Raw genomic sequence first — 22,511 nt, forward strand, 5'->3', positions numbered from 1 at the left:
TTCATAGACATTTTCACCAGTTGAGTGTTTGCTACAGTTGTTGTGTTTTCTCTGTGAAGCCTCCTCCCATGAAACGGAAGTTGTCATTATGCCAGGACCCCAACACTCCTCTGTGTTAACAAAGACTATTGACAATTTTGTCTTCAATTGCTATTTCAATAGTACATGACACATGTACAAGCTGAGCTACCCACCTTAAGTTTGGAAACAACTGACTGATTAAGACAAAAGATTCAAATCTGCATCTGAAAATGAAGACATGGATATTAATTACTAAGAAAGGTGGATTGGGAAGTGTCACATAGATATTTCATGACAATGGGCCTTATTCCAGTTATCTACTGCTATGTAACAACCACCAAAAATTGGTGACATAAAAAAAAAACAACAGTCATTTATTTACTTAAAAATCTCCAGTTCAGGCAGGGCTTAGTGGGGACAACTTGTCTCTGCTCCATACGGCACCAGCTGAGGTGGCTGAACTAGGGCTGGGGGATTGTTTCCGCTATGGCTCACCCACATGACTGACGGTTTGGTCCTGGCTACTGACCAAGAGCTCGGCTGAGGCTATCAGCTGAGAGTTGGGGTCCTTTGCATATGGTCTGTTCATGGGCTACTTGAGTTTCCTTACAACCTAAGGCTAGACTCCAAGAGCAATCTAAGAGACTAAGAAGTATATGGTGTTTTTATGTTTTAGCTTTTGAAGTCACAGTGCATCACTTTGGCCTCCCCTGTTGGTCAAAGCGGTCCCATACTCCAGTGTCCAGACCCAAAGGAGGGAACAGAGACTCCATTTCTTGGTGGAGGAGTAGTAAGATGCTAAAGAACCTACGGTGGGGGAGGTGGGGGAGACTGTTGGAACCATGTATGGAAAATAAAATCTGCCACAGCCTTCGTAATACTGAGCCCCAGGATTCAAGAGACATGTCCTTCTGGTCACAGACAGTTCTGATCACTCCACCACAGAGGCCTGCCCCTGCAGAACTTAGGGAAGGGAGGAACTGACCAAACAGGAAGGGGGTGCTGAGCTGAATCTGACAACCCAATCAGAGCCAGTGAAACATGAGGCAATGTTTGCTAGAGTTTGTAGGACAGAGAAGAATACCCTCTTCTGCAGGGTTTGATAGTGTGAGGATAAGAGGCTTACAGCAGCTTCAGGTATTTTTTCCCCATTAGAAGAAATTACCAAGAAATAAAGCCAACGCATAGAGGAATCAGAGACAAAGACGATCCTGATGGTTTCCTACTTTGCTAAGTACAAAGTTCTCACTTTTGCCTTCTCGGCCTTCCATTCTACCTTCTCAGCTTTAAATCCCACGTTCCTTATAATCCACGCATACTATATGACTTAATCTCTTTAAAAAATTCTCTCTTTTTTCTTATTTCCTGTCTTTGCTCTTGCCATACCATCTATCATAAGGATGGCCATAAATTCTTTGATATATCTCCCATTATTAAAGGAAGTCTACCTTGAACAAGGGCTGGCCTTGGTGACTTAACTGACCAATAGAATGAAGCAGAAGTGCATTTCTGGAAAGGAAATTTCTGGGATGTCAAAGACAAGGTAATAAACTTCTGCCTCAGCTTCTTAGAATGTATGCTCTCGGGGTGCTTTTTCTTAGAATATGCTCCTCAGATACCAGTACTAGGTTGTTAGGAAGCTCAAGCCAGCCTTGTGGAGTAGGTGCAAGTAGAAATAAATGCCTAGCCAGTCTCCAGAGAGGCTAGATCATTCACACTCATCGTCCCTGCCACGGCTCCAGATGTATGAGTGAAGCCACGTTGGACCTGCCAGACCAGCCCATTCGCAAACTGAATACCACTGAATGACCAAAGTCTCCACCGCTTGGAGCAGAAGCAAGCGGCCAAGCTCTCCTAGATTCCAGATGCACAGAACAGATACCATAAAATGGTTACTTTTTAAGCCACTAAGTTTGGAGGTATTTTGAACATAGTGATAGGGCCGAAGTAGGGCCAAGTTCACCAGAGGAATACCATAGGAAAGTCCTTCCTCTGTTCTCAATCAGAATTTTAAAAGTTTGTGGACAAGAAGTTTTCATTGAAACTAAATGTTGCTAGACAGGTTTAAGGGACATTTCAAGCATATGATCCCTTTAGAATCTTGTGGTAGATGAATGTGTAGAGTTGGCAAGGAGTGGACCACAGAACGTTAGTGCAATGGTGGTGATATGAGTAAACCGTTGTTGTGTTAGAAACCCAGGAATGAGTGTGAATGATCATGCCCTGAGCAAAGGAACCATTTGTCTTCGAATGGCCTATACCTAAAAGCTTGTTGCCCAAAATGTAAAAGGGAATCAGTATTGTTTATTCTTCATAATAAGCATGTTTTAATCATTTCTTAGGATAAAGATGATTTCTGTTCTCTTGGATGTTCCTAAAAAAGAAAGAGTAGATTATTACCTGTTACTCTAAATTTTCCCTTCAACCAAATTCTACTTACTGCTTATAATTTGCAGCTGTTTATAGAGTTTTGCACATTCAAATAGAAAATACTTTTGTCATATTTGAAGGAAGGCCAAGGTTACATTATCTATTTCCCTTACCATTAGAAAACAAACAACTAAAAGAAGAAAAAGAAGGAGGAAGAAGATGAAAACTGGAAGAAGGGGAGAAAGATCATTCAAAGTGGGAATGCTTGCTTACAAATAATATTACGTATTTCTTTGCATTTTTCTCAAACGCTCATTTAGAAAATGAACCTTAAACCACTTTAGCCTTTTCATTCCCCATCATTTTTTAGTGCAATACATGGGAAGCACAAAAGTAATTTTTATCATAAAGACTGAGGACAAAACAAAAAACTCCAACCATGCTTTGAATACTATTTTAGAAATAAAAGATTCTCATACATTGGTATATGTGTAAAAGTACATATACCCATACCCATATACACACATACATGTATATCCATCTCAATATTTACCATTATTGAAATCCCCTTTTTTTCTCAACAGATCTCAAAGACTGTGTCTATTCATTTATTCATTCATTCTGGCATATATTCATTTTATAAGTGTTGATTATCTATACATGTCAATCCCAGCTGTGTTTTGACGATACCCTGATTAACAAGACAGACATTAACCCTGTTCTCCTAGATCTTAAAATTTAACGGGTGGACAGAAATTAAACAGACAAACAAATTTTTTATCATATTTTTGTCATTACGTGGATGTGATCTATCAAAAAACTTCATGAACCACTGGCACAGGGTGTTAGAAGAAGGGCACCAGAACCTTCTAGAGGATCACAGAAGCCTTCCTTGGGTAGAACCATGGATCTTTCTTGTATAGCATTAAGTTTGACTTCATAATAGCCAGCAATTTCAATCTGTTTCTTCCTTTTCCCATTCTGCCTTGACTAGAGAGCCTGCAAATGCTAAATCATCAGTCCAGGCCCCCCATGCAGCTGGGGGTGGCTGTAGGACTCATTTCTGGCCAAAAAGATATTAAAGGGCCTTCATTAGAGTCCTATAGGAAATAGTTCCCCTACTTTTTAAAGCCGATCGGTGTGAGAGTAGATCTCACTCTGGCCCCCTCATGTTTTCTGCCTTTGAATTCCACCATTTTGTAGCATGAATGCAAAGGAGACTTAAATCAGTAGTGGCCTAGAGCCCTGATATTCTCGAGCCAGTGAGCCAGCAGTAGCTATTTTGCCATGTGCAATAATTATGGCTTAATTATTCTAGCTTGGCTATGGTGTTCCTTGGAGCTGAAAGCATTCCTAGCTTCCAGCTTCCCAGAAAAAGTGACATTAAACCAAATCTTCTGAATTACTAAAATCGCTGTCTTAAACAAACCTTGCACCATGTTTATTTCTCTCCTAGAGCATGCATTTCCCTCTTGCTTGTATATTGCCATTTATATAATTTTCTAAGTTCCACTAACAGATGGTTGTCTCCTAGGACAGAAATCATGGCACAGTCCTGATATTGCCAGGGCCTGTTAGTATGCCAGGCTGTGCTCAGCCAGTAACTGCTCAGAAAATAACTGCTGAATTAAAGGAAGGTAGTGGTGATGACCCTATTATTAGTGGTGGTGATAAATGTATTGCTGTTGCTGCTACTGTGATGGTAGTTTTGGTGGTAGTGGTGATGATATGATGGTAGGAGTGGTGGGACTGATGGTGGGGATGATGGTAGGTGTTTGGTACCAGTGTTTGTAGCAATCATGGCAATACAGGTGTTGGTACCATTAAGCCTGGATCAAAGGGAGGGGTGCTACCTTATCTATCAGGAGTGATACATTTTAATGAGGGAAAACTGACAATCCTGATTCTCAGTCTATGCCACAATTTGAGGGAGGAAGCTATCTTTATTGCTGACAGACTTTGGACAGACTGAAGCCGTTGGAGGAAATTTTGTCAACTCACAGAACAGATGGTCTCTGGAGAGTCCTTCTAGCTGATTCCCCAAATGCCTTTTTGCTCCAGGGCTTATGTTTTTGAAGGAATTGGGCAACAAATATGAAAGAAGAGAGAGAAACAGTCACACCCAAAGTGACTTCCCACTCCTCATTGTCTCATGCAAAGAAAAGAAATTCAAGGAAGAGGGTTCCTTCCAAAGAAAACATCCTGTGCACCCAGGCAGCCTACTTGTAGAGCCCCAGTAGCCAGCGACCTGACTCACTGACATTCGTCCAGCTCCCTGGAGCCAGTGAATTATAATAAGAGCATTCCAGGCAATCAGATTACTGGGGCTGAAGGGGGTGGGAAAAGTGGAAGTTACCCACACAGGTCACTTTCTAGAAAGCAGGTACAGAGAATGTCTTTCTGTGCGCTGAGAATCATCTCTCACTCTTCCAACAGGATATGGTCTGCCTATGACATGCACCGGCTGAGGAAATTCACAAGCACTGGGTTTAGTTGGAAGGTTATTGTACTTAAGCGCATGAAAAGCTTATTTATTCTGCACTGTATTTAAACCTCCATCTGCCTTTGTTCTGTAAATAACTATTCCCAAATCGAGACTGCCTATCAAACAACAAACCAGTGATTCAGTTAATAATTATAAACCCGAACAATTCGGCACACACCCACATGCATAGGAACTAGATATCACTTGCCTGAACTATTTGACAATCGTACAAGAAAGCAAAAGGTACTGAACACAACAGTCATGTTGGGAGCTGTTGGGAAGGGGTAGGAGAGAGAAGATTGTTGTTTCTTGAATGAAACCGCCCAGGCAGTTCCAGATGATTCTTTCCCACACAACCTCAGCCCTACATCTCTCTGAAGTATTAGATCTGCTCACTTCCTTGTGTTTTGCTCCAAGAATTAGTGAGTCATGTTTTAAGCACAAATTCTTAACATAGGTGCTACCGGGGAACAAAGGAAAAACAAAACACCTCATTCTTTCATTCATCCTTTGAAAGGAAACTCATGGCAGAAACATTTGTATAACATTCCATTTATATAACAAGTGAAATATCAGCTGAAGGAAAGACCAGTGCAGCAGAGGAAGGGAACATGTGTGTTTTCTTTTCACACAGCTGCACCCCTCCTAGCCTAATCAGTTCATAATGCTGTTTCACAGATCCCAGGTCTGCGAGGAAACGTGAGGGCCTGTCATGGGAGGCAGGGAGGCGGAGGGGAAACAGCAAAGGAGCCGAAGTCATTCAGCACAGATTAGGAAATGGTTCAGTAGAGTATCTACAAACATGGGCTCCGGAGACTGGCAGCCTGGGGTGCAATCCTGCTCCCTTGGAACTCCTCACTGTACTCTGCTCCTTACATGGCTGCTGACTGCCAAGGCTGTGTAGCCTGAGACAGGTTGCTGAATGTCTCTGTGCCCTAATATTTCACGGGCAAAACAGAGTTAATAAAACCCACCTCCTATACAATCTATGTGAAACGGTGTCTGATATGTAAACCAAGTTCCTTTTAAAGCCCCTGGGGTCCAGTTCTGGCCTCTCTACTTGGACTGGTCATCATATGCTGCTCTTAGTTTCAGCTGGCTCATCTTTCTCTGCCTTTCATATATTCAACATCGATGGACAAATGACAGCAGTGTTCTGAAAATGGGAGAAGTCATTGAGTACCAGTCAGAGCTCAGACCTGAGTCCTCATATTAACCTGCCATGCTTTGCTTTGTGACTGTGCAAGGGAAGGAATAAGAATGAGCATCATTTGAACTTCTGTAGCCCATGTTCCTGGAAATGTTGGAAAAATCTTTGTCATTTTCAAGTCAACTTATTGATGCCCTGTTATTCTTGATTATTCTTGATCCTTTTCATAGCGGGTAATGTATTAGACAGGGCTCCCCATGCAGACAGGCAGGGTTTTAATTACAGATTTTCCACCATGTGCCCTGGAGCAAGTGACATGAGCCCTCTTCAGCAGATTTGCCCTGGGGAATCTCCTTCAATAGTCTTTTCAAAGAACCAGTTTTTGCTCTTCTTAATTTTCTACTATATTGTTTTCTATGTCATGAATTTCACCATTTGCATTGGTCAGCTCCCATATACTTCCTCAAGATTTTTTCTGTGGTTCTTTTCTAGATTCTTAATTGGAATCCCTCATTTATTTTCAATAACAAAGCATTTTAGCCTATACATTTTCTAATTATAGGGTTAGATCCAGTAGGTTTTGATAACAAGTAATCATCTTTTCATGATTTCTGGATAAGATTTCATTTCTATTTTTATTTCTTCTTTGCTCCCTGGGTTATATTGAAGAGTATTCTGTATGTCCCCAGAGGTTAAAGTTTTAAAAAAATACCTATTTACTTTGTTATTCTACTTGTTGGGCATATGAACTTCTGTCCTGGATTCCTAGGTTTATTGAATAATGGTCTGAAAATGTAATTATAAAATTCTCTATTTTGGGGAATTTTTAAATACCTTTCTATTGCGACCAAATATAGGCTAGGTTTTTAATTGATACTTGGATGTAAGAGAATGAATTATATCCTCTATTTATAGTCTCTTTCTATATCTTAAACCAAACCTATTTGAATCATTTAATTACCTACATCTTTCTGAAATTTTTGCCAATTTTTTTTGTCACATTTCTGAAATGGGCAGATTTTCTTCTTATATTTCTAGAATGGTTTTCTCTTTGAGGCAAAAAGTTCTATGACACATCTTGGATTTCTCATCTTATTATTAATAATATTAATAAGGCTCTAACGAATGCGTTGGAGTTTGAATTCATCTTTACCTGTTTGACCCATTATCTAAGCCTCAATTTACTCATCTATAAAATAGGACTAAAAGTACCTACATTGCAGAACCACAAAAATATACAATGAGGAATACACTGTGAAGTGCCCAGTATAGGGACACCATACAGAGCACATTGGCCCATTTTAGCTCTTTCGCTTCCTGCCCTATCGATTATCTATCTCTGAGTCTGAAAAATAAAATCTTGCAAGTAGAAAAACGCTATCTGATTTCTATTTAGGGACTCTTAGAGACCCAATCATTGGGGTCTTCTTTCCTATTAACTACTGAGCAATTGGCTTGAAAGAAGAGTATAATAGCATCATTCTAGATAAAAGCATGGAAAACTGGTGTTCTAAACTGGATCAAAGGGTGTTTTGTGAAATAATGCAGTCATTGTTCTCCACAGTCTAATTCCAATAGTCAAGGATACACACTGGTCCACCTGGGGTAGCTATGGAACCTGGTAATTCCCCTTCACCACAGAAGAGATGATGTAGGTGTAAAATTCCAGGCATCTTGCCGAGGTTTTGCAATCCATTCCTCCTTTCCTCTTTCCACTGGTTTCTTCCTATTCTACCTGTACAGCCCACCTGGCTTAGAGCACTGATGCCTTCTCAAGGCTCCCTCCTTAAGCCTCCCAGCAGCTATGACTGTTCCGGGGGAGGTGGAATCACTGTTCTAGAAAATGAACTGAAACCACATACAGCACTTATCAATATCAGAGAAATTCTTTGGAGTGACTTACCCAACAAATGAACCTCCACATTTTAAATTATGTGCCTTGCTCACTAAATACCAGCTTAGCTTCTTGCTCTCCCTCCTCTAATTCTGCCATAAGTGACAAAATTTTTTCTTTTCCTCTGACTTTAAATACCTCTACAAAGTTAGGTCTTTTAAGGAAAATATTGCTTAGTACAATAGGCACAGCATTTGTTAAACAGCTCACATGGTGCCTGCATGTATCATCACCTTGAGTTCCCACAAAAAAAGCCTGAGAGAATATAGTGTGTACACTTTTCTGAAGACAAAACTAAGGTTCAGAAAATTAACCCACCAAAGGTGTCACCTGGCAGGTCCAGGAGTCTAATCTTTTCTGTTATGCTCAAAGCCATATTCTTTCTAGTTGACAGTGTCACCTTCCCATGAAACTCCTTTGGGATTTAGGGGAGTGCAAAGTAAATCTGGAATGTTTGCATTTCCTCTAGTTAGTTAGTCAATTAGCTACTTCTCCAGCAATATTAAGGAGGGAGGAATCCCATAAATCCTCTAATCCTTTTAAGACAACCATTGTCTTAAATGCTCATCTCATCCACATGGACATTTTGTGCTGTTCTGTTTGGTGTAAGAATCAATAGTCTGCAAAGGCAGGGTGCTGTGTTTCAGATTCCTCTTCTCTAGCAAGTTGGTGGGAAGATGGTTTTCAATTCCCCAAACATGTGTAATAATCAGTCACTGCAGTAATCCATAAAATTACAGACTCATTTATTTCAGGAATCTCCTCTTTTAAAATGCACATTTCTTCTGAGAGTAATCAATCAATCAGATGGTCACAGGATCATATCCCTCATCAGATCATTGTCCCAACTCCTGGCTAGGAGTAGCAGAAAATATCAGAGAGCTAAACGTGGAGCATGCTCACACCTGAGCAGGGTGTTGGTGACTCAGTTCTCCAAAGATGTCATTTGAACATTTGAACAGTGTAGAGTCAGTTAAAGTCCAGTGAGTGCCCAGAAACCAGAAGACAGGGACAAAGAGGACAGTGATTACACCTCCTCTGATGGAATGTCACTAAAAATCACCCCAGGGGTTGCCTTTGGAGCTTGCTATTTGAGGGCCTGAGAAAAGACTATGGAGATTACTATAGGGATAAAGATCCATGGAGATAATAATAACAGTGTCCACATCTGATCTCCCAAGAAGCAAGAATATGAAGTCATCCTGATAATTCCATCCCGATTACATACATAAAATGTACCTAAAGATGAACCCCAACAGGATTCCAGGTTCAACAGTGAAAGCAGAGTTGAAGGGAGAGGCTGGTGTTGTAAGGTAGTAAATAGTAGGGCAAGCTCTGGAGTCCCTTTTCTTTCTCTTTTACTTCATGTTTCCCCGAAACTGGCCTCAGCATCTTCCCTGCACAGCCCCACTGGTCGGCTGATTTTTCCCTGAGGAGCTGTGAGTCAGCTTCCTCTGCGAGCTTTTCAGTTTTACTCACCTTTCTTCCAACTGGTCCTGTTCTAAGACACACCTGGGGGTTTCATGCCCCCTAAATAAAGGAAGTAAAAGCTACTATATTACCTACAAAGCTTAGCTCTCCTTTTCTTATGTGAAGAGAAAAATAAACCCTTAATTCCTAAAATGTCTTTACTTCCCCTGTTGCTTAGTCAGTAAGAAGAGAGCCCGTGTTAAGCATCTTCTGCGTCCTCATGGCATCACCTACGTGGTCATATCGAATCCTATGTCCTATAACTTCCTTCTTGAGATAGATTTTGTTATCCCATTTTACAGATTAAGACACTGAGTGAAGAGTTTTGAGATAACTTGCCTGAAGTCACATGGTTAGGAAGTGATGGAGATAGATTAGAGCCCAGGCTAGGTTGACCTAAATCCTATCTTCCTAGCCAACAAAGTACCCCTAGAAGAATGTTTTATTTTTAATCCATTATATCAGGGTGAGGGGTGTGAACTTTTTAGCAGGTCATTTTGACATCATACAGACATAGCCTGATGACCTGCTACTCCAAGTGTGCATCCTGAGCCAGCATCAGCCTCACCTGGAGTAGGTAATACTGACCAGTACTCTTCACGTGTGGTCCCTTGGCCGGCCTCCCTGACCTCAACTGGGAGCTGGGTAGACGTGCAGTATCTCAGCCCCCCCACTCCAATCTAGCAGCCCTTTAACATGATCCCCAGCGAATTTAGGATGCACATTAAAGTTTGAGAAGCACGGACCTCATTTAAAGTCTTCTAATTATTTGAACCTGGTACCTCATTGAACCTCAGCCTCCTTCTAGACATAATGCTATTCAAAGACTTGCATTCTAGAGCCACTGAGCCTTACAACAGGAGGGCCTTGAAACTCAAAGAGGTAAACCAGCTAGCTGATCTTTGGCATCCCAGTAAACTAGTGGCAGAGGCATACTTAAAATAAGTCCTTGCCAGATGCCCGGTTCCTGCCATTCAGTCAACAATCATGTAGTGAGCTCCTCATCTGTGCCAGTCACCTGGCTAAGTGCCAGGGATTCAGAGACAAGAGGAACAATCTGTGTCCTCAGAGAACTCACAAGCCACTGGGGGAGACAGATGCAGACCCAGAAAGCTAGGAAACCATGTGACAGTGCAGTGGCAGAGAAGTACGAGGAATTATGGAGCCACCACAGAGAGACAGAGGCCCCAGGCTCCCTGAAGGAGGTGCCACCTTCTGAGCTCGTGCACTACACTACAGAGTGGTAAACGGCCTCCTGGCCCCCACCCTCCCTTCCTTCACCCCTTTCCCACACCCCCACCCCATTTCCCCTGGGAATATGCCCTTCTACAAAATTCCTATGTTTTCCTTCAAAGCTTTTCCTTCCTGCCCACCCTAATCCACAAATCCTCCTTTCTCTCAACATCCACCACTCTTTGATCTACCGGCAGTTTCCAAACCTGATTGCACATTTAAATCATCTGACGAGGTTAAAAAAAAATGCCCATGACAGCCCCTACCCATCTGTGGAGAGGAGGCCAGGGCATCCGCATTTTTCACCACATTCCGCCTAATGCCAACACACAGCAAGTGTTGGGATGAGAGCGTGTTTCCCACCACTTGCTTGACATTTAATACTAGCAGCTTGCGTTACAGACAGAGGTAGAGTTTACAGGGCGCCTCCACACCCATCCACTAATTTGATCCCCATGTCCGCCCTGTAAAGCAACAAGCAAGAGATGGTTGTCCCATTACACAGATAGGAAACCCGAGTCAGAGAGGTGCAGTCACCTGCCCACATGGCACAGATCTTGGCCCCACGTCTTCTGACTTGGCCTTGTGCTGTTCTGAAAACAGGAATATGCCTGCAGTTAGGGTAAAGGAAAGGCCATGCCTTTCTGTTTGTGCGTCCCCCACCCTGGAGCTACGACATGCAAGCTGCTCGGTGCTGGGCTGACAGGTTGATTCCAAGTACTCATCAGAGGCCCGGGTCTCTTCGAGAGCTCACTGAAGGTCTTCCCCTGAGAAAGAGGAACTGGGAGTCCGTACATTAGAGGCCATATGTCCAGACACGCTTGGGAGAACTCTGTGAGAAAAGGGAAGGATGCAAATAGCCTTAGGTATTAGGACTTTCCTCAAAATCAATCAGGACTCACGTTCTGATTAGAAAGGCAGATAACAGGATCATGAGGACAGAAAGTTCTAGGGTTTCATTTCTTTCCGCCCTGCCACCACCTGCTATTTTGGCTCACCAGTACTCTCGTGAATGGGCCCCTTCTTACCTGTCCTTGCTTAAAAAGTAAACACGGAAACATTTGTTAAGCTCCCCTTGCTCTGTTTCTCAAAGCAGCTCAGGAAGTAGGGCCTGAACTAAAAGAGGCCTCTGCAAACATGAACTTGGGCAGGAAGGGGTTTGGAGTGGGGGCTGGGCACGAAAAAAATTCTTGTCCCTCTTTTCTTTTCATCTCTTTATTAGGTTTCCTCCGTGTTCTGCTTTGGAAAAAACTGAGAATGTGTTCTATATATATTTCATTCCAGTCTTCTCAGAAGAATTTTCAGTTCTCTGAAAAGAGCAAGACAGGGAATGGGAAGGGGCGGGCTGCATGGCCCCCTGCTGCGAGGAACGAGATTCCCAATAGGGGTGCGCAGGAGGGCTGACATTACACAATCCGCAGATCAGCATTTCTAGGGCAGCCAGAAGGTTATTCCTGAGGGGAGCGTGTTTCAAACCAGCAGAAAATAAATGCTGCTTCAAAAAATCAGCATCTCAGGTTGTGACTTTCCTGCGTCAAAGAAGCCTTGTTATTTTTCAGAGTAATGCTGCTTTAGTGCATGGAGGCTGCTGCACTCACGTGCCTACTGCAGAAGGCTCTGGGTCTTCATCTTCATAAATAAATAAATCCTCATAGGCCTTTGGAATCTGATTATATTTGGAACAAAACTTCTAAATATAGAGCCATTATCTGAAGCCATGTGACCAACTCCAGTCTTTTGGCCTAATTTTATCTAGCAGAGAGTGGCAGGCTTCCAGGGCTCTAAGCGCAGCTCTAAGCTGGTTCTCAACACATATACAGGGTTATTCTGGGGGAAAGTGGGAACAAGTGACTTTCTCTTGATTGGACAAACCAGTGATTTAACTTTCACCTAGGAAGAGTCCCCTTTCGTTGGTGTTTATCATTTTTCTTGAATAGGTTGAAATCCTATTCTCAGAGAAAAGCCTAATGCACCCATCTGTCTCTGTGTCACTCTCTCTGGTGGAATGGTTGGTTTCTGTCTTAGAAAATGGACCCATCCTCAAAGTAATTTTTGTAAGTTAAAGAGAGAAGTCAACTCTATTAACTCACCAGGTGCTGATTTCCTAGTGTGACCACGTTCCAGGGACAGCTTGGTCAAGAGGAAAGATGTCTTTCTTGCTCTTAAGAAGCTGTCAGTCCAATGGGCAGGAGGTCAATAAACACTCACACTGTAAGTAATCTCAATTGCTTTGGGGTAAGTGCCTTCAAAAATGACAGTGAGGCCCTTTTATAGGTTGGATGTACTACACAGTCTGGAGGTTTACGAAAGGACTTTTTTGAGGAAATGATATTGCAAATGCGACTTAAGGGTAAGAATGGGCTAGTGAAGAGAAGCCAGGAGGGAGGGCAGGTGTTCTAGGCAGTGGGAAGGGCCAGTGTGACGGCCTTGAAAGACCAGCCCTTGCCACATTGCCCTATCTGGAGACTAGAGGCGCCACTGATAAATGCAAAGGCAATGATACATGGCATGGGTGGGGACACAGGGGATGGATCCCAGAGTCCCAGGTTTCCTAGAGGAGCAGCACCTGGGCCAGGTGAACGGAGGCAGGATGAAGCACATTCCTAGGGGGGAGGATCAGCAAGGTCAAAGAGGTGACCTTGTCAACCAATGTGACTTGACTCTGTTGCAGGTGTAGGAGCTGGGGCCGTGAGGACAGAGACATGAGAATTCACTTGGAGCTGGAGGCAGGAGACACTGAAGGGCTAATGGGGAGGGACAGGATGAACTGGCATCCCAGTGGCTTGTGGGAACAAAGCAGCAAACAGGGACTCCTGTGAATAGGTAATCAAAGAATCACACCTCATGTTTCTCCTGGTTTACAAGCACAATTTTAAAAAAGGAACTCTCTCTTTCTATGAGATTTTTCACGTGTACGTTTTATCAGCATTGTTACTTTTAACGTAGTTCTTTTTAGCTTTTCATTTCTGCAGGTCCCCTTTGCCCTCCTGGTGGTGGCATGGCCCTGTTTATAGAAAATGCTGTTTATTCCTTGTGAGTTGTGGCCAAGCTGTAAGGCAGTTGTAAGAAGGATGAATCCATGAGTTAAGGGAAAGGGTAAAGAGTGAAGGCTTTCTTAGAAAGAACTGCAAATGGAGACATCTGAGGAAGGAAATTAAAGGGAATAGGCATCTGTCTTTTGCCCTTGTGCTTGGTTAGATGAAAACTTTTGGATAAAACCCAGAAGCCCAGCTGCCTGGCCCATACACCCTCCACAGTCATGAAACCAGCATTATTAGGTCAACTTCCCTCCAAACATTTCTCCCCATCCCTGATGTCTCTTCTGCTGACAAAGTTATCAGGAATTTTCCAGGATTACTGAATCATCTTTCTAATGATAAGATATAATCATGCCATTTCCCTGCTCAATATCCTTTCAGTAGCTCCTTATCACCAATAAGCTGAAATCCAAACCCCCAGCCAAGCCTTTCACGTTCTGACCCCTGACTACTTCCCCCTTCTCATCTTCTGCTAAAAAAAAAAACCACAAAACAAAAAATCCTTACTTTTCCACCCACCTGCTCTTGGAGCATTTGTGCCATGATATATTCTATGTCCCAAAACATGACAGACTCTCTCACCTCTGAACACTCACACATGCTATTCCCCATGCCTTGCCTGGAACAAATCCCTGTGCCCACCCCACTCCTGTCCTCCCCCAGAGGCACTGTTTGCCTGCAAAAGTCCTGCTTATCCTTAGGTCATTGTCACCTTCCTTGAATTCCTCCAGCCCTCCTTAGGGGTTCCTTTTCCTGTCCCTTCATTAGAGCTATGTTGTGTTGGAATGGAATCAGGAAGGTCCAGGTGCTATGGGACATGAGGCCATATGCAATTTTAGGAGTTTCTCTTAATGCACAATTAGAATGACAAAACTGGATGCAACTTATTTGGCTTAAAATATCTTTCCCTTGCCAATCTGACAAGAACACATGGGCCACGTGGACCTATTACTAGGATAGTGGAAGGGGTTCACGCAGGTGAGGAGCCCTGAATCCTCAGCTTCAGAAGCTGCACTGCCAGTCAACCCTTGACTTTGATTGTGGGCTATCATGCCTGACTCCCCATGAGACTGTGAGCTTCTTAAGGTCAGAGACCATGTCTTCTCTCTCTGGGTTAGTTATTTAAAAAAATTCAGCTTGATTCCAAGCCATATTTCATAGTCTCATATGTCCTTTTTCTGAATACTGCATCTTCTGAGAATTATCCTTGTTTTGGGCTGAAGTTAATTTTTTTCTGGAAGTAAACCCTGCATAGGAGGGACATAATGGCTGTTCAGAGGTTAGCCCTTGACTGTAGGGAAGAATCAAGAATGTCCTTAGGAAGGAAGAGGGGAGGCCATAGGAAAACTACCAGTGCTCCCAAGAAAGGAATGCATTTGTGCTGTCTTCTCATAAGTAAAGACTCAAAATTACCAGCCATTTGCTACTAGCTTGTGACCAGCAGCAGGTTCATGGAGGGGTCACTCTCTGAGTTATAATAACCAGTTTTCTATACAAGGGCTTGTAAGACTTTATCTATAAAGAGCAAGAGAGCAAACATTTTCTACTTTGCATCCTACACTGTCTCCACTGTACCTCTCTTTGTATGTGAAAACAGCTGTAGACAACACGTGAATGTATTGGTATGACTGTGTTCCAATACAACTTTATTTACCAAAGCAGGCACAGAAGAGGACTGGATTTGGCCCTTGGGCTGTTGTCTGCCAATCTCTGCTCTAGACCACAGACCAAGGTCCAGGATAAAGCATGTGATATGTACTAACCCTAGTGTCAGTCTCTTGTAGAGGAGTCCGTTAAGTGAAACCTCCTTGCTGACAGGTCTTTCTATGACAGTTGATTTCTTGCAGTTCAGAAACACAGTCAGTCAGTCAACAACTATTTCTTAGGAGTCTGTTAAGTGCCAGGCCCTGAGTGAGGCCATAGAGAATTAGTGAGAACAAGACTGAGGGAGCCTCTTTCTATCTGTTCCATGAGCAAGTATGCGTTGATTATTCATCACGTGCCAAGCTTGGTGTGAGGACCTCAGGATTCAGAACAGCACAAGGTTGATGATGCACCTACCTTCCGTCAGTCCATCCATCCACCACCTACTCAATAAGCAGTTAGTTAATTCCTACTGTTACCAGACATGTTAATAGCTGTAATTTATCAGTAGTCAAGCCATGGCTCCTGCCTCCTAGTTGCTTCCCTTCTCGGGAGGAGATAAGACATGTGCATTAATACCCAGGATCTGAGGTGAGCAGGAAATGTACTGCAAGAAGAGTATGGATGGAAGGCTGTGGGTGCTCAGAGCCAAGCAGGATGACTTCCAGCTGGAAGAGATCAGGAAGGCTGACAAGATGACATCCAGTTTCCTGTTAACTCTTTAAAGTGACATATGAACCTGTTCAAAGATTACAAGCAGATTCTGAGAAGACAAGGCTCTTTTGTACAGGTTACCAGCCCTCAGGTTCCACTGGGACAAGTCTTGCGCTTGGTGAATTCAGTTTCTGGGAATGTCTCTCCTCCCCTTCCATCAAAATTACCTTACCTCTCAGTTTTCCTACATTCAGGGAATTTCCATATTTGTTTGCCTTTGAGCTGGGCACCAAAGGGAGTTGTTATTATTGCAAAAGAACAATAATTCTCACAACAATTCCATACAGGGTATTGTATCTATTTTTACAAATGGAGAAGTTGAGGCCAAGAGGATTACTCCTCATCTGAAAAGAAAGAGGAAAGCTCAGAACCCATGTCTGGCTCTCAGAAGACTCTCTCTTTTATATACTGTTTGGTTGCTAGTCTCCAGATCAGTAAACTGCAATTTATCTTCACTCCTTTTCTGAGCTTCCGTTCACATCAGTCCCCTGCTTGACATTTCTTTCTCTGCCCTGTTTCTTGGAGATGTCTCTTTCTGCTTCACTCTCGCAGCCGCCACACTAGCCTGGGCTCCACTGACATCATTCACTGGGTCAGCAAACATTGATCCCCTGCCCTCAGGGAGTTCACAGTCTGTTGTTCAGGCCATTAAATCAGCCTTCTGACCTCTTCCTTACCCCTGTCCAATCTATCAACCAGACAACATTAATAAGCCACCTTGTTGGTATAACTTGAGACACATTCACTGAGTACCTACCTTGTGCCAGGTACTATTCTGGGTCCTAAAGAAGAAAAACTACAAATTTACAGACCTCACAGTTTATAATGCATTTTACTTAAGTCACAGAGGCTTTAGGAAAGATATCACATCTCAGTTGAATTGGCCATAGAAAGTATGGACAAAAGAAACATTCCAGAACCAGGAAGAAAGAAGAGATGGGTTTTCTGAAAGAAAGTAGTGCCTGATCACTGAAGAAGGTTTGTCCAGCATGCATCACCCCCCAGACCTTGCAACATCTTCCAGACAATAGCTGGAGAGGAAAGGGAGAAAAAAGCATCTCATTCCCAATTCCAGGGACTTGCAGAAGGACTTAGGACCTCAGTGGGTGGGGGCTGGCATGTCACTGGAACCCAGGAGTTTCATGCCCTTGATCACCTTCTGTATTCAGAGGCCACTCAGCAAAGGTTATGATTATTAAACTGTTTTCCAAACAGGAGCAATTCCAAGAAGGCAGGCTGACCTTCGGGAGAGTTTCTATTCGCAGTCACTTCATGATGGATTGGAAATACCTGCACATACGCGTGTCCCGAGAAGTGAATGAGCAATGTGTGTTGCTAAATGTTTTCCCAATGAGTTGATTCATCTTTGTAGAACTGTTTAGGGGAGAGCAGCGTTGAGGAAACACAAATGGCCTGGCGATCTAGAAAGCTCCATCTGTTGGAGAAGGAGGGAGGGATACAGAGACTGTAGATAGAAGGTACTGCAGAAGAGAACGAACACAATAAATGATTTTGGGTCATTGAACTAATTTTTGGTAGAAAAAAAGTAAAAAAAAAAAAAGAAATCAATGTTTCCAAGTTTGGACTTTATCTTCCTAAAAATAGTGCTTTGGTTGCAAAGCATAAATGTGGAGTAATGAATCATAATGACACCTTTTGGTGTCACCCCTTGGGAAAATATTCTGTACCTTCATTGAGTTTTCAGAAGATTCTCTTTTGACATTTGGAGAGAACACAAGAGGAAAGGGAAATACCCTTTTCCCCCAGATGCTGTTGGGCCCAAAACCCACTTTAGAGGTTACATTTATGACAAATACCTTCATGCAAATTCTGTGCTTGCTTTCGCCCTCCATTTCTTTACCAACTATGTAGCCAAGCAAAATGAAACAAGAAAGAGGGTCTTGGGAGAAATAAAATTGCTGGATTAGATACAGGCCACCTTTCTATAGAGAAAAAAAAGTTAAACTATGGTAGTACAGAAAAGAGTCTTATTTAGGTTATTGTGAATTTTCTGTGAGACTGAGAAAGTTGATTAAGATGATAATGCCTGAGCAGTATTGTCTAGGTAATAAATATTTCCAGAATTAAAGGGGATAATATAATGCAGTGCAGAGTTAGCAAACTGCACCAATGGGTCACCAGCCTCTATTTGTGTTATTTGTTTTATAGCTCTTGAGCTAAGAATGGCTTTTGTTTTTCCATTCTTAAATGGCTAGATAGGCACATACATAATAGCTTTCATTTTGGCTGTTGACCCACAAAGTCCAAAACATTTACTATCTGGTCCTTTAAGCTTGCTGACCCCTACTATATTGGATGAGAATATATAAGTTCTTGGGTCAAAGAGATCTGGATTTGATTTCTGCCCAGACATGTCATTCATTCATTGGGCAAATACTTACCAATATTTACCCTTCTTCTCACTTGCCTTCTAAGATGCCCCTCTCCCCTGGTTTACCTTCTTCCTCACTCACCACTGCTTTTCAGTCTCCTCTGCCAGTTGTTTCTAACCTTCCTGACCTCTTAACCATAGCTCCAGAGCTCAGACCTCAGACCCTTCTCTTTTTCTTCTGTACTCAACGCACGTTTGGAATTCACTCTTTCCCATTGCATTAACCTATGTGCTGAAGACTTCCAAGTTTATATTTCTAGTCCAGACCTCTCCTCAAGCTCCACAGTCCTGTATGCAAGTGTCTTCTTTAATCTCTCCACTTGACATTTAACAGATCTCTCAAACCTAACATGTACAAAGTTGCTCCAGATCTCCATCCCCAGACCTGCCCCTCCAAGTATCTTCCTTATATTAGTAAATGATAATTCCTTGCACCCAGTTGTGTCAGATTCAGCAAGTCACTTACCCTTCCTGGATTTCAGTTTCTTCATTTGTAAAATGGGCACTGCTGCATCTCAAAGAAAGTGTGAAGATCAAATGAAGTAATACAGTGTAAAGGCTTCTCATAGTACCTGCCATAGTTAGCATTCAGTAAGAGTGATTAGGTTATAACCTTCAGTTCTTCTGTACTGGTCTCTCTTAGATCTATGTTTTCTTCTTCCTCTTTTAGACCTGTATTGTCTTATCCCAGGACCATTACAAAAGTCTCCTTACTAGTAGCCTTGATTTAGCAGTGTTGCTGGTCACATTTGTTCTTGTCCCTGCTGAAACAAAAAATTGAAAAGCAGAGACACAGTAGCGAAGCAGAGCTGAAGTTTTATTTGAATACACTCTAAGGGAGGAGTGGACCAGAGTCAAGGTAGACAAAGGTTCCGATCTTGTAGGGGAGGGTCTATTTATCATGTCCTAGCCAGGAGGCACCTCTTTGATTGACAGAGTGAGGTCATTTGATTGACAGTTCTAACTATACACCCGTTCCTTTTGGTGCACAGATCTTTTCCCAAAATTCACACAGAAAAGCGCACGGGGTAGGAATAGGGGAGGAAAATCTTATTTTAATGAGATTATGATGTGTGGTTATGTGCAGTCATAGTTTTGTTGGAGTGTGCCTGTGTGGTGACCTAATTGGGACCAGTCTGGCCTGGTCCCAATAGGCAAGGAAGTTATCTTCCTTTAAAGCCTTTGTCGTCGTGGAATGCGACCCCATAACTGGGCATGGTTTGGGTGGTTCTTTCCTCAAACATTATCTTCCCCTTCCCTGGCTGCTCATGCTTAGCTTTTTACCTAATAGTAGTAAAGTAGAAATAGATACTATTTAAAGATGAGGAAAATGAAAATTAGCAAGTATGACACAGGTCCCACAGCTTACAAGTGCTGAAGTTAGGTCTTAATGCCAGGTCAACAGAAAACCCAGTGTTCTGTATTCTCTAGTAGTTTCCAGGCTCATCCTATGGGCTGCAGCCATCACCCAGCTTACTACCAGGTGAAGCACAGAACCTAAGAGGCGTAATGCGATAACCAAGGAGGGCAACTAAAGCACAGGAAACAAGAGCAGGGGCCCTACACTGGGCTGGCACATCAGAATCCTCTGGATTTCTTATGCAGATTCCTGAGGCTTGTCCTAGAGCAATTACATCAAAATTTCTATGGGTAGGGCTCAGGAATGAGTATTTTTTAAAAGTTCCAAAGGTAGTTTTGAGCAGGTTGGGGAGGAATAATTTCCCTCTATTCTTCAAGCTTCTTCTGACTGATGTAAGAATCAAATTGACATGAGACAGATTAACAAGAGGGAAAAAAGCAAAGTTTAATTAGGTGCATACAGGGAATCCATAGACCCAAGATTCTAAGGACAGTCAAGGACAATGAGGTATATATGTCATCTTAAACCAAGGACAAGGGGGTTGGGGTCCAGGACTTCAGAGGGAAGGAAAGCAACTCAAAGGAATATGAAAGAGTAAATACTTGGTAAACAAATGTTTGCTGGGTCACACAGAAACAATGAGCCACAGACTTGACACATGTCTCCCTGTCCACCATCCCTAGTTCATATTATAGTGTAGTTATATGGTAATAACTCTCTTTCTGGAGCAAGTCCACAATCTAGATTCTTTTTTTGCAGTTGGGGAGGGTAAGGGAGGGAGTCAAAATTTCTTTCTTAGTCTTTTGGGTCTTGATTGTTTTCAGATCTGACATAATCTGCATGTCAAAGTGGCTCATCTTGGAGGAGCCTGCCCTTGGCCCCTACAGTTGTCAGATTTGAGTATCCCTGCTCTAAACTCTGAAAGGGAGATTTCACATTATTTAGAGCCAATAAACATGATCCCATAACCTGAAACTCCAAAGGATAAGCCAAAAGTAGGCACTCCAATATATAAATGGGCAGGGGGAATAAAAGAATCCACAAAAGAAGCAGTAAAATGGCTAATAGAAATATTTGGTCAGACCTACTCACATTCAAATTAATGCCAACTTTTACGAATTAATGGCATGACAGTTTTTTGGTAACTATCAAATTAGCCAAGTTTTTTTCTTAGTCTAATGCAAATACTTAATGCCTGTGAGGATGTGATGAGATGGGCACTCTCATAAACTAATGGGAAAGTAAATATTGGTAATACCCTCTTTGAAAAGCAATGCAGTAGCATGTATCAAAGTCTTGGGAATTATCGTTATTTCAGAATTTCCCTTCATATGAATGTATATCCAATGAAATTAACCCAAGAGGCTTAATGAGATAACCAAGGAGGGCAACTAAAGCACAGGAAACAAGAGCAGGGGCCCTACACTGGGATGACAACCTACTACCAACTGACATTTACAGAACATTCTATAAAGTTTGGCTTGTAATCCAAAAGGAAAAAAAGAAGACACTTCACGTAAAATTTATTTATAACAATCTCATCGACAAGAGCAAAATAAAAGAAAATAAGCCCAAAAGTTCAACAGTAGGAAAAGTGAATTATTCAGCATCATTGTATTATTAAGCAGTTGTCGAATCTTTCAGAATATATTACCTTAGTTCATCTTACCCAACTATAAAAATCTATATACCAGAAAAAAGAAGTCTGAATGTCCTTACAGTACCAAAGGGTTAACAACAGAGTCTGTGAGTGGGATGTAACACAATTCTTTCCATCTCATTTTGTTTATGCACAAACTAATTCTGTGCTCATTCTATGGCTCAGACCATCCCGCTCCTTCTGCTTAGGCCCTACCCAGATTTCTACACCAGGAAAATGTCTTTATTTTAAGATCTAATGTAGGCATTGTTTCCCCTAGAAAAGCTCCTTTGTCTCTTACCTGGGCTGTGCATCCCTCAGCTCCCCGTTTTGTAGCATAGTCTATCTTTACCTTAGCACTCACTTGCTATTCAAAAGTTATTCATCGGTGCAGATAGCATTCCTGGGAGACTAAGCTGTATGAAGGTAAGAGTTTGGAGTTTCAGATGCCCAATAGTGCTGATTAAATTGAACTCCATGGACGACAGAGAGAAAGCCCAAAGTAAAACTCCCATTCAGTGTCTGCGACTCCATTGAAGAGAATACTGTGAAGAACTTTTCGCTTCTAAGGATATAAAAAGTGGGAAAGATGGCATTGCCACAGGTACTGTAGACACAATGCTGGGTAATCTGAAATCTCACCACATTTTTCCAACCAAAGTTCTGAGGTCATCTGACAACCAGCTAACCCTAAATCAAAAGAAAGACACATGCCTTTAATAAATGCCAGGAAATGAGTACTTGCTTACCTAGGGCAGATGCCGCCAGGAGCCACGAGACCCGTTAATAAGAATTCAGCTGACATTTTTAACAAATTGCTAAAGTATATCTGTGGGCTAGGATGACATTATAGAGCCCCTTGACCCATGAGAATTTCCACCCACTCTATGGCTCTCCTCAACAGACAATGGACAACAGATCTCATTAGGTGCTCACAGAAAGGATTGGAGGCAGGGTCAGAATCCTAAGAAAGTCTCCCTGGTGGCACAAGCCTCTGAGAGAGGCCACAGTGGGAAAGGCATGAGCCCTACCTGGATCCTCCTACCCCACCACCCTACAGAACAAAGATATCAAGCTTCTGGGGAAAGAGCAGCATATCAT

The sequence above is a fragment of the Manis javanica genome, chromosome 2 (genome assembly GCF_040802235.1).
Source record: "Manis javanica isolate MJ-LG chromosome 2, MJ_LKY, whole genome shotgun sequence".
Taxonomy (NCBI): domain Eukaryota; kingdom Metazoa; phylum Chordata; class Mammalia; order Pholidota; family Manidae; genus Manis; species Manis javanica.